Genomic DNA, 14,654 nt, shown 5'->3' on the forward strand with positions numbered 1-14,654 from the left:
AACTTCATTTCAGAAAATCTTGAATATTTCAAAATAATACTTTTACAAAAACCTTTTAAAACCTCATTTAGGTCCCGCTTGTTAAAAGTCCTCATATTTCCCTTACATTTTCGGGTTTTTCTTTCAAAAATTCAGATAAAATAGTTTGTCCTCCTTTTCTAAAATCTCTTTCTTAACTAAAAACCCCTTTTTGAAAAACTCTTTTTCCAAAAACCACCTTCTTGAAAATTCTTAAAACTAAAGGATTCTTCTTAAAAATATCCTAACGACTCACCATTATAAAACCACATTCGAGGGTCTTCTTCTCCTTCATCGCCTTCACCCCTCCACACTTCTGACATATGCTTCTTCTTCTTCCCCCTTTCTTCTTCTCCTTTTTGTATTCCTTTGTCTGGTTCTTCCCCAGTCTCCTGGAGAAGGTTAATCTCACAGTTAAGGCCATGTTGCCTTCAACTTCCAAAGCTCCAACAGAATCACATGTGAGTAATTATCTCTTTCTCTTTTTTTAATCCTCTGTGAAGATTTTCTTCTTACGTTATCACGTTCTTTTATTTCAGTTATACCCTTCTCGTTCCTTTTCCTGTTTTCTTTTATTTTATCCTAATGCATCCATGGTGGGATCGACCTGCATATAGCAGGATCGACCCACCTATTACAACATTAATAGGAATCCTCAGATTCCGATATCTTCTTTCTTTTATAGCAAAATTTGTTTTCTCTAATTTGCCTAATCTTCAACATTTATCCTTCATTTAGATTGTTTTCCATGTACCTGCATTTTTTTCCTTTTTTGTTACAACATCTCACCTTTTCCCCTTGATCCATGTTTCCATCTTATAGCATTTCAGTTTAATCCTGTCTTTTCCTTTCGATTTTCTTGTTGATTATCGATTGCCTATTTATACCTTAATTTCGGCTTACTGTTTGCATCTTGATCACCTCCCTTGATATTTAATTTTTTGTTTTCATCGATCATCGCATTTTTTTTTATTTCCTGTTTTCTCTTCCCTTCAGTATCATCCGTTTGCATTTATGATATCACCTTTTTATTTGTTATCTGTGTAATGTCAGTATCATCCAACATCATCTATCATCAACAACATCAACATATTTGAAGTTCATGCCTAAAGAAATACCGACCTCACCGATGTTCTCATATCCATGAAAGCAATTGATGTGATTTCATTCATTTTTCACATGTATTTGATTTCATTTCATCAGAATCCTCTCTTTGATTTTGCTATTTTTAAACATCCTCTCTGTTTTTCTTACATACTTCTTCTTCTTTTACATTTTCCCTTTCTTTTGGTTCTTTTACACACCTTCATCAAATCAGCACCAGCGCTTCTTAGTTGTTTTCTTCATCGCATCTCATCTGTATATTTTAGTCTTTGTTGCCTTCTTATCAACATGATGATTGTTTTGATTTGATATATTAGTTTTAGTCTTATTCTTAGCATTTCATCTGTGTATTTTTGCCCTTATTTCTGTATCTGTATTATGGAATCATCCAACATCGTGTGTATTCCCCAATTCTTCTACTAAAGATGCGTTAGTTTCACTTTTTGGAAATGATTTAATGTTACTTTCAGATGTATTGATTCATGTTCTGGTTATACCTTGCTATTGATTCTGGTTATTTATCAAAGGAATGGATCTCACTACCACATCTGTACTCGTTAAAGACACTTGCCTCTGTGCTTAAAATAACTCTCTCTCTATGTGTAATATGACTCAAGGGTGTTGTCATTGTGAAAAGTTGCGAACAGGGGGTCGACAAGATCCATAAGAATGCTTATGCAAGCAAGTCTTCATCATTGCTTTTCTTCACAGATAAGCTTCTTCTGGATCTATAGATGCCAATCTAGAGTCCAGGTTGACATGTATTAACGTGACAGTGGGAAGGCAAATGGGAGCCCTACAACTAAGCCGACAAGTCTAAGGGCCGATCATGGGCCTTGATAATTCTGGTAACACAACGATTGTTCTGCGAATAAATGGTGAGGATACAAGTGTTATCAGTCCCACTATAGGCTTCAATATCAAAACCATCAAGTACCAAAGGTATTCTTTTGTGTGCTTTTCTCCTTTTAGAAATTTTTGCATGTTTTAGAATGTAGATTGTTGGTGATCATCTAATTATAAAAGATTTCATAGGAAATATGCCCTTCGTGTTATTTATACTTCTGCAATCATATCCACGTGTGTTTCTTTTAATGGAAGAGACCATTTAAATTGTTGCGTCAATATTATACAGCCATACCTTGGTAACATGGTTGTTAACTAGTAATTTACACATTTTTTTGTCATGTCATTTATGGTTTATGAAAATTTATTTAATTTTGTAATTATTAGCTTTTGTGGTTGGAATAAAATACATGAAAGTTGTATGCCCATATCGAGCAACATGGTTGTTCTTGTGGAAAAGACACTGACATCTCTATCTAAAGAACATGAAAAAGCACATTGATCTTTTTTGTAATCATGATCTTGGTATTCTGCAATGTAGGAATTTGTCATCCAATAAGTGTTGTGGCAGAATCCCACTTAAGTTGGGGGCACATTATCAATCTTGACACTCTGAATTACATTTTTTTTTTCATTTTGTAATAGGTATTTATATTGTTTGTGATGACTTTCAGCTTGCAAACAACACTTACACAACACATGTGTACCACCCAACCTTCACATTTACCATTGCCACCTATTTTCCTGTCATATTTTCACCTGAACATATGCCCCTATCTTTTTCACTTCACATTCACATTCACACATGCTGCACCTTTATCACCACAGTTCACATTCAGCACTACCATACCCAACCTTCACACTTACCATTGCCACCTATTTACCTTTCATATTTTCACCTGAACACTTGCCCCTACCACTTTCACTTCACATTCACATCCCACCATCTTCTTCACACTCTCACACACCTTCAACCACATCTATTTCAGTTTCACTAGCATCTTGATACCAACACACTTAAGCACATCACATGTGCTGCCTTCACCTGCTATTTGCAGCACCCTTACTCAGCACCCATTTGTATACTCCATCCCACTTCATGCGCCACTATCCACTGTACTACCTTCCAGCCATCATGTCTCCACAAACCTACATTTGCCCCTGTAGCTACCTCACCTTCACTGTTGCAACCATATATAACAACATGTTTCCTGGAATTTCTACACAGCACATCACAAACCGCCACCAACTTCCAGCTTCACCTTCCCCTACTGTATATCCCTGTCATATCTTCGCAGTCTACCCACTCCACACTGTGGTACGCTCCACCTGATGAAAACCTAATCCCACAACAACACACACATCAACCACTATCCCTTACACCATTTTTAGCAATCATACTGTTGCACCTTCGTTACACTATACCCTGCTGCTACAAACCTCACTCATTCCACTGTATGTCACCTTTGCTGTCACCACCTGTCAACACTTACCAACTATTATTTGCCTTTGCTCCAGCCACATCCCACTATAGCTCCATTCATATTACCCCATTCCAGCATATTCACTGCTATGTTTATCCTTTTTATCCCCTCCATTCCATTTCCCTCTGTACACCTACTTTGTCACCATCACTTACTTCCAACTTCATTAAAACCACTATACCTGCCATACCTTCCCACTTGCCTTCACTCCTTTCACAATGATTTCCTGCACCATCTCACTATCACCAACTCCCACAATACTGTTGTACACACCCTCATCACACGACAAACCACAAACCTCACCAAACCACATATACCCCCCCCCCCCCCCCTTTACCTGTTGCATAGTGACATAGCTTTCCACTTCCATTTCATCAACTTGCAATTTCATTTTTCCCAGCACTTATGCTTCACTCACATAAACCCCATAACCATAGCACTCATGGCTATCACCATATCCCAACTATGACTCCATTTCAGCACCACTTCTGCATGGATCATCAGCAACACTTCATTTCCCTGCCCTACCTCTCACACCTTCTTACATTTGTAACATCATACCCCGACAACTCATATTTTCAGCATCTTACACTGATATGCTACCTATTCATCTCTTCACAGCAATACCTTGTCACCATCACTCACTTTCATTCTTGCATACAACCTTAGCACATCATTAGCCATTATACTCATGCTTCACCTTCTCTGCACATCATATTTACATAGTAATGGTTCATTTGCATAGCCACTGTGGTGCCTCTCCATTTCACATTTGCATAGCATCTCATTTGACATTTTACCTCATGTCATTGTATCCCTTGCATATTATATATATATTATCATTACATTTGCTTTTCCATGAGCACATATAACATGCACTCTGGTTCCAAAACAGCCTCTTAGTTTCTCTTTTCATATTTCGTGCTTTGCCTTATGCTAACTCTGTTTTACAGGAATACATGGAAAACATTGTTTTTTTTTCTTAGTTTAGGGATTTTGATTTCAATTTAATTCAAATGTAATAGTTAGATATTAATGAGAATTTTACATTTCTATCTTAAAATAGAATGTATGAGCACGCATTTTCATAAAATTACTTGTTTCATATTATTTTCTTTTATTTTCAAAATCCATAAATGGTGAAACACGAATGACACATGCATCATTCTAATAAGAGGTAATTAATCCTAAGCAAATGATTCACATTAATGGCCATAGCCAAAATGTGAACAATGCTTAGGATTTTTATCTTTCATGGAATAACATTGGATCCACATTGGATCTCTTTCAAAAATCATCATATTTTCTAAAATTTTATTCTTTTATCAGAGTTTGACTTGTAAATTAACTTAAAACATATATTCATGGCCATAGTCAGGACATATTGAAGGTTAATTTCATTTCAAATCCTATAAAGGTACCAAAATGTATTTTATTCTTTATCTGAATTTAAATACACATTATTTTATAATATATCTGTGACCATAGTCATGAATGTATTATAATATTAATCTTATTTTAATTCTCCTAAAGAATGAAATATGCTTTTCAAATCCAATTTTCAAAATTCTTTTAACTCATTCATCATTTAGGATAGAATTACATCATTCTTCAAATTATTTCAAGTTATCTTAAAAAATCCAAGTGATTTTGAGATAAATTTCCAAATGTTTTCCTCATTTCTCAAATCAATCTTCAAGTCCTATTTATAAATTCAAATTCATCTTCCTATTCTCAATTCTATCTTATTTCAAAATTTCAAACTTGAACATTCCAATTTCAAAGCTCTATTGAACTTTGAAATTTCAAAGTTCATCTCTAAATTCAAAATTCGATTTCCAACTCAAATCAAATTTCAAAGTTCGATTCAACTTTGAAATTCCAAATCCATTTTCCAGCCCAAAATCAATTCAATATTCCAAATCAAATTTCAAAGTTCAATTCAACTTTGAAATCCCAGATTCATCTCTTGATTTCAAAATTCAGGTTTAAAATCGAGTTTATTCTTTATTTCAAATTCCACAATCTCAAAGTTCTATTTAAGATTGAGTCTTGATTCTCAATCCAATTTATTCATCCAAAATCGAAGTTTTGAGATTGATTCTGAATCTCAAAAATCAGTTTTCCCTAAATTCAAGGCAGATTTTCAAATTTCATCTAGATTTCTTAAATCCAATTCCAGATTCAATTCTATTTTTAAATTCCATCTGGATTTCTCAGATCCAATTATATTTTCTTATTCTATCTGGATTTTCTCAAGTCCATTTTCAAGTTCTATCTGGATTTCTCAAATCCAATTCCATCTTGAGTTCCAGATTTCAAAACCAAATCCATTTTCAAATTTAATCTGAGTTTCCAAATTCAAATCCAATTTCAAACCCCATCTGGATTTCTTAAATCCAAATTCCATTTAGATTTCTTAAAATCTCATTCTATTTCCAAATTCACTTTTCAATTCTATTTCAAAGTCTAAATTCAATTTCAAATTCCATTCTTATTTTTAAATTCTATTTCAATCTTCCATTTGACTCTTCCTTCTTCAAATCAAATTTAAATTCATTTCAAATCTCTGATATCAGAAATGATTTCAACTTCAGAATTTCAAGTTATCTTTTCAAAAATCTCAAATTCATTCTAACTTCCAAGTTTGCACTCAGATTTCAAGATTTCCAAATCAAATTCAACCTTTTAAAACATTTCTTCCAAATCACTTAAAAAATCCAAAAATTTCTAAATTATTCTTCTCAAAAGCATACATATCTGCATTTGCATTACACAAGCATGATTCTTTATGCATTTTAGACTTAGAATAATTTCTTAGATATTATTTAGGCAAAGCAAAAGGCATAAGTTCGATCCTTGGTTCAATTACCCCTAGTAAGGTGTCAGGAACGGTTGAACCTTGTACCGACGAGCGAATTCTGTCTCTCCATTTTTCCTGCAAATTTTAAAAAACGGAAGTAAGTAATTTCAAAATATTTTTAAAGGTCAAGTGAGACCTTGCAAAAGAGTTTATCTTTTTCTTTCTTTTCTTTTTTCTTCTCTCTTCTTTTCTATCTTTTATTCTCCTTTAAAAAGGGAATAAAGGGTTAGAAAGGGAAAGAGAAGGAAAAGAGGAACAAGAGAAATTTTTTTGCAATGATCACAGGAGTGGCGACCGAGATGGGACTCGTCTATGTCCAGTCGAATTTTTGCCTTTTGCTTTGCTTTGATATTGTTTAAGTCTTTTATTCTTCAAATGTCAGTTTCATTTCCATGCGAAGCTTAGAAAACTAGACTTTGTCCAGCTGACATGATGCATATAAGATTTAAGTATGGTTTGGTAGGACCATATTGAGGAGATTTATCCATGTTCACTTAGACTTGGGTCTGAAATACAATTCTCCTCAATCTAGGGATTGAATGCAAACAATGTATGCAAGTGTATGCTTCTTTAAGATTTTTCAAAATCTATCTCTTTAGGACTTTGCATTAGAAACATCTGATTTCTTGCATGTTGAACATGTTTTAAAAAACATCTCTACCTATATTGTCCTGGTCTTCACGTTGCTGGGTTGTCTCACTGAACCATAGTTCGAGAGAGAGTCTCACAACTGGACCACTTATTTGGGTTAACACCCCCCTACCACGTACTTAAGGGCCATAGTTCAAAGTATATCGGTAGGTGCTCAAGGATGTTGGGAAGCCATTACATTAGAACTGAAGAAATATTTTTATGCCACGTACTTTGAGCTTCGACTTGAGTATATCGATGTATCTTTATTGAAATCAGATGATCTGAAACCTAGAGTTAGGATTAAGGTCTTACAAGTCATTTCAAATATTGCATTTAGAGTAAGCTTTTAGGGAGTGCTGCTTGTGAATCCTTGTTTGTATAGCTGTGATTATATGATGTTTGTTTATATTTCCCTATATTTTAACTTTTGTAAAAAACCCTGGGTATCTTATTCAAAACTTCTCCTTTACTTTCTCAAAACCCAGGTTGTATATTTCTCTTTCTTTATTTCTTCAGAATAATTTTTCTGAAACCCTGGACATTCTTTAAGATTTTCTTATATTTCTCAAAATCTAGGCGTATGTTTTCATTTCTTTATTTTTTACCAAAATTAAACCCTAGGTATTCTTTTCAGGATTTTCCCTGTATTTTTAAAAATCTAGGTGTATATTCCTCTTTCCATATTTCTTTAAAATTATTTTCTAAAAACCCTAGATATTTTCAAAGTCTTCTTCTATTTTCTCAAAAGTCTAGGTGTATTTTTCTTTTCATTTCTTCTTTTGATTTCTTTATTTTTTTTCTGATCCTGCCTGCTATTTTTCAAATTTTGAATCTTTACCATCCATTTTTTCATTTTTTTTCTTCCCATCTTTTAGTGTATCTTCTGATTCTATTCCAAAAAATCTTTGCCTTTTTTTCAATAAAATCTCTTTTGCCAAGAGATGTCCTTTTTAAAATAAACATTTGTTCATATTGTTTATTCCCTCTCACGGAGAAACAATGCAATTATCACAACTTTTGTGATGACCCAATCCTTGGTAATGGGATATCATTTTCAAAATATTAACCTGATTCCTTCCTTTCTTTCAAAATTTCTCTCAAAATTCTTTAACCTGAGTTCTGACTCGGGTTTCCTTTTTATCTTTTTCTTTTGAAGTTTCGAGTTCCGACTCAGACTTCCTTTTGGATCCAATATTCACATTGAACCAATCATTGCTTTTGAAAATTCGAGGCCAAAACTCAGATTTTCCCTTTTTATCTTTTTAAAATCTGAGTTCCGACTTGAGTTTCCTTTTTATCTTTTTCTTCATAAGTTTCGAGTTCCGACTTGGACTTCCTTTTGGATCCAATGCTCACATTGGACCAATCATTGCTTTTGAAAATTCGAGGCCAAAACTCGGATTTTCCCTTTTTATCTTTTTAAAATTCGAGTTTAGACTTGAGTTTCCTTTTTATCTTTTTCTTCTGAAGTTTCGAGTTCCGACTGGGACTTCCTTTTGGATCCAATGTTCATATTGGACCAATCATTGCTTTTGAAAATTCGAGGCCAAAACTCGGATTTTCCCTTTTTATCTTTTTAAAATCCGAGTTTCAACTCAGGTTTCCTGTTTATCTTTTTCTTCTGAAGTTCCAAGTTCTGACTTAGACTTCTTTTTGGATCCAATGCTCACATTGAACCAATCATTGCTTTTGAAAATTCGAGGCCAAAACTCGGATTTTCCCTTTTTATCTATTTAAAATCCGAGTTTTGACTCAAGTTTCCTTTTTATCTTTTTCTTCTAAAGTTCTGAGTTCTGACTCAGACTTCCTTTTGGATCCACTACTCACATTGAACCAATTGTTGCTTTTGAAAATTCAAGGCCAAAACTCGGATTTCCCTTTTTTATCTTTTTCAAATTCGAGTTCTGCCTCAGGTTTCTTTTTTATTCTCTTTCTTCTGGAGTTCCGACTCGGACTTCCTTTTGGATTCAATGCTCGTGTTAGACCAATCGTTTCTTCGAAAATTTGAGTTCCAAACTCGAGTTTTTTATCTTTTTCTTTTGAAGTCCCGGGTTCTGACTCAAACTTCCCTTTTAGATCCAATGCTCGAGTTGAATTATTTTTCTTTTGAAAATTTGGGTTCTAGCTCAAGTTTTTATTTCTCATTCAGGATAAGGGATAGTCCTGAAACCATTCATAAAAGCAACGCAGCCTTCTATAATGGTCCTTCAAAATCTAGTCTAACACTGGTCCTTTACCTAAACCCAACTTTTTAGTTGGTCCTTCCAAATCCAGTTTTTGCACTGGACCTTAAAAATCCAATTTTTCAAATTGGTCCTATCAAAAACCCAGTTTTTATAGTGGTCCTTCTAAATCCAATTCTCGAGTTGGTCCTTCAAATTTCAGTTTTTACATTGGTCCTTCAAAATTCCAATTTTCTCAAATTGGTCCTTCAAATTCCGGTTTTACACTGGTCCTTCAAAATTCCAATTTCTCAAATTGGTCCTACAAATTTTAGTTTTTATGCTCGTCCTTCAAAATTCTATTTTCTCCTATTGGTCCTTCAAAATTCCAATTTCTCAAATTGATCCTTCAAATTCCAGTTTTTACACTGGTCCTTTAAAATTCCAATTTCTCAAATTGGTCGTTCAAATTCTAATTTTGACATTGGTCCTTCAAATTTCAGTTTTTACACTGGTCCTTCAAATTCCAATTTTTACATTGGTCCTTCAAATTCTAATTTTTACACTGGTCCTTCAAATTCCAATTTTTACATTGGTCCTTCAAATTCCAGTTTTTACACTGGTCCTTCAAATTCCAATTGCTCAAATTGGTCCTTTAAACTCCAGTTTAACACTGATCCTTTACCAAAATTCTTTACCAAACCCAATTTTCAATTGGTCCTGCGAGATCCAGTTTTACTGGTTGAGATCTTCAAAAACAAAATGTCAACCCAAGGTCCTATCAAAATCTATATTGAGTGATTATTTCACAAGCGATTCTCAAAAACTTTGCCAATTTGCTAAAAAAATTTGTTGATTCCAAGATTTTACTACACAAAAGAATCACCTGAGATTACCTCTAGTATTCTTTTTAAAATGGTGAAGCTTTTTGTGAAAAGGATAAATTTCAAATCTTTTCTATGATGATCGACCAAAAGGGCGTAAGAAATATCCTTGGTAAGATTAGCGAAAGAAATATTCAATCATGTTGAAAAGCTAGAAGCGAATTGATATTGATCATAGTTATGACGCATGTTTAAAGATGATTTTCTGGCAATTAGACAGTGAAAATATCCTGAGCGATAAAAAGAATTCACTCAGTCCATATCTCCTCATTTATTTAAGCTGCAATTAAATATCTGCAAAAGAGATCTCTCAATCATCGTCAAGTTGAAGACTGGTGGATGAGTTAGATCCCCGAGGCCAAAGAAGATTTGGATCATCTCCGCGATGAAAAAGTTTGTGATGGATCATTCCAGGAAAAGTTCAGATCACCGCTAAGTTGAAGGCGGATGTGACGAACCTCCCAACAAACCCTAAAAGATATTTAATTTATGCTATCATTAAGAGATTTTCAACCAAAGTGACATTATCATCAGTATAATTCCTGAGCCAAAGAAGGATCAGAGCTTCTCTAAGTTGAAGGAGTTTGTGACGTACCCTTCCTAGAAAAAAAAAAGAAAACAAAACAACTCCAAAACAAAGGATGATGTAATAAACTTCTCGCCAAAAACCCAATAAAGCTCAATGTCTCAAAAAGAGTGTAAAAAGATCATCATGGGAAACCCCCCAGATATCAAACTGCCAAAATTGCCAGAAATCATCTTTTCTTATGCAAAATCCTTTCATTAATATCTTTTCACTGCTTGCTTTTATGAAATTAAGAGTATTTCTTCTTTGTTCATATCAAGGAAATGGATAACTTCCTTGAAGAAACTCAACAACATAAAAATTTGAATCTGACTCTGGAATCCAAGATGTTTACCTCATTTTGGAGGAAATACTCTAGGTAAAAAGATGGAATATATTTTGCACATACGTGCACACTTTCAAGCATTTGAATCAACTGCAATTTCATCTTATTGGCAAAATTTTCTGGTTATCCAAAAAATGAAATAAATGCTCAATATCCATTTTGATGCAACCTAGTGTTCTTTACTTTTTTTAAAGAGAGTTGCCTCATTCTGATGAGGAATTTTCTTCCAGTCCCATCATGGTTTTCTCCATCAAGGAATCCATGCTTTGTATATCCATTCAAGCAAGGATTACATGAACCTCGTTTCATGAGGTATTTTTCAAAAATATCCCATCATGGTTTTCAATATATTTCATTCCCCATTCAGGTAAGGGTTAAACCTGAAATTCATTTTTTGAAATATCTTCGTCCCATCCAGGTTAAGGGCTAAACCTGAGTCTTTTCAAAAAGCTTATTTTATCTCAGTCGTGAGACCTTTTTCAAAATCTCTCCTTTTCACCATTTCAGGATCTTCATCCCAAAGTCCCAATCTGATTTCCTCATTTCCTTCTGTCCAAATTGTTTTCTTCTCGAGGATTTCATTTTCTTCCCAAAGCCATTCAGAATAAGGTGCACAACATGAGAATAAAGTTTTACAAAACAATTATTCCAAACCCAGTTCAAGTTTTCGGACTGGGGCATTTTTTTAAAAAATTTGGTGTGTTTTTCTTTGCCGCTAAGCTCGGCTTTCAACCGACTTAGCAGCAAAGAGGGGCATCTGTGAACATCCCAAATTTTTAAAAAATCCAAAAATTCCCTTTTTACTCTTGGCCTCATCCTCTGAATAAATCAGGTCAATTTTTAATCAAAATTTCATTTATTTCTCGAATTCACTGGAATCTAGATTCAATTTTCATATCTGACCCAATCTCGGACCCAGATCGGATATTCGAATCCAATTCTGATCCCAGATCTTCTATTCTTCAAAAAATAAAAAAACCAATTCTTTGTATTTTCTCAGAGGTTTTATCTGGATTCAATCTCAATCTGAGATCCTAACTCCATATTTTCTCAAAATCTCGGATCCAGACCCGTTTCTGAAACCCATTTCCAAAATTAACCCTACTTTTCTCAAAAACTTTATTTCACAAAATCTTTAATATTTCAAAATAATAATTTTACAAAAACCTTTTAAAACCTCATTTGGGTCCCGCTTGTTAAAAGTCCTCATATTTCTCTTACGTTTTCAGGTTTTTCTTTCAAAAATTCAGAAAAAGTAGTTTGACCTTCTTTTCTAAAATCTATTTCTTAACTAAAACCCCCTTTTTGAAAAACTCTTTTTCCAAAAACCATTTTCTTGAAAATTCCTAAAACTAAAGGATTCCTCTTGAAAATATTCTAACGTCTCGCCATTATAAAACCACATTCGAGGGTCCTCTTCTCCTTCATCGCCTTCACCCCTCCACCCTTCTGGCATACACTTCTTCTTCTCTTCTTCTTCCCCCTTTCTTCTTCTCCTTTTTGTATTCCTTTGTCTGGTTCTTCCCCAGTCGCCTGAAGAAGGTTAATCTCACAGTCAAGGCCATGTTGCCTTCAACTTCCAAAGCTCCAGCAGAATCACAGGTGAGTAATTATCTCTTTCTCCTTTTTTAATCCTCTGTGAAGATTTCCTTCTTACGTTATCACGTTCTTTTATTTCAGTTATACCCTTCTCGTTCCTTTTTCTGTTTTCTTTTATTTTATCCTAATGCATCCATGGTGGGATCGACCTGCATATAGCAGGATCGACCCACCTATTACAACATTAATAGGAATCCTCAGATTCCGATATCTTCTTTCTTTTATAGTAAATATTGTTTTCTCTAATTTGCCTAATCTTCAACATTTATCCTTCATTTAGATGGTTTTCCATGTACCTACATTTTTTTTCTTTTTCGTTACATCATCTCACCTTTTCCCCTTGATCCCTGTTTCCATCTTATAGCATTTCAGTTTAATCCTGTATTTCCCTTTCCATTTTCTTGTTGATTATTGATTGCATGTTTATACCTTAATTTCGACTTACTGTTTGCATCATGATCACCTCTCTTGATATTTAATTTCCTGTTTTCCTCGATCATCGCATTTTTTTTTATTTCCTATTTTCTCTTCCCTTCAGTATCATCCGTTTGCATTTGTGATATCACCTTTTTATTTGTTATCTGTGTAATGTCAGTATCATCCAACATCATCTATCATCAACAACATCAACATATTTGAAGTTCATGCCTAAAGGAATACCGACCTCATTGATGTTCTCATATCCATGAAAGCAATTGATGTGATTTCATTCATTTTTCACATGTATTTGATTTCATTTCATCAGAATCCTCTCTTTGATTTTGCTATTTTCGAACATCCTCTCTATTTTTCTTACATACTTCTTCTTCTTTTACATTTTCCCTTTCTTTTGGTTCTTTTACACACCTTCATCAAATCAGCACCAGCACTTCTTAGTTGTTTTCTTCATCGCATCTCATCTGTATATTTTAGTCTTTGTTGCCTTCTTATCAACATGATGATTGTTTTGATTTGATATATTAGTTTTAGTCTTATTCTTAGCATTTCATTTGTGTATTTTCGCCCTTATTTCTGTATCTGCATTATGGAATCATCCAACATCGTGTGTATTCCCCAATTCTTCTACTAAAGATGCGTTAGTTTCACTTTTTGGAAATGATTTAATGTTACTTTCAGATGTATTGATTCATGTCCTAGTTATACCTTGCTATTGATTCTGGTTATTTATCAAAGGAATGGATCTCACTACCACATCTGTACTCGTTAAAGACACTTGCCCCTGTGCTTAAAATAACTCTCTTTCTATGTGTAATATGACTCAAGGGTGTTGTCATTGTGAGAAGCTGCGAACAGGTGGTCGACAAGATCCATAAGAATGCTTATGCAAGCAAGTCTTCATCATTGTTTTTCTTCACAGATAAACTTCTTCTGGATCTATAGATGCCAATCTAGAGTCCAGGTTGACATGTATTAACGTGACAGTGGGAAGGCAAAGGGGAGCCCTACAACTAAGCTGACAAGTCTAAGGGCTGATCATGGGCCTTGATAATTCTGGTAACACAACGATTGTTCTGCGAATAAATGGTGAGGATACAAGTGTTATCAGTCCCACTATAGGCTTCAATATCAAAACCATCAAGTACCAAAGGTATTCTTTTGTGTGCTTTTCTCCTTTTAGAAATTTTTGGATGTTTTAGAATGTAGATTGTTGGTGATAATCTATTTATAAAAGATTTCATAGGAAATAAGCCCTTCGTGTTATCTATACTTCTGCAATCATATCCACGTGTGTTTTTTTTGATGGAAGAGACCATTTAAATTGTTGTGTCAATATTATACAGCCATACCTTGTTAACATGGTTGTTAACTAGTAATTTACACATTTTTTTTGTCATGTCATTTATGGTTTATGAAAATTTATTTAATTTTGTAATTATTAGCTTTTGTGGTTGGAATAAAATACATGAAAGTTGTATGCTTGTATCGAGCAACATGGTTGTTCTTGTGGAAAAGACACTGGCATCTCTATCTAAATAACATGAAAAAGCACATTGATCTTTTTTGTAATCAGGATCTTGGTATTCTGCAATGTAGGAATTTGTCATCCAATAAGTGTTGTGGCAGAATCCCACTTAAGTTGGGGGCACATTATCAATCTTGACACTCTGAATTACATTTTTTTTTCATTTTATAATAGGTATTTACATTGT

This window comes from Nuphar pumila, chromosome 5 (genome assembly GCF_984573655.1).
Source record: "Nuphar pumila chromosome 5, dmNupPumi1.hap1.1, whole genome shotgun sequence".
Lineage (NCBI taxonomy): Eukaryota > Viridiplantae > Streptophyta > Magnoliopsida > Nymphaeales > Nymphaeaceae > Nuphar > Nuphar pumila.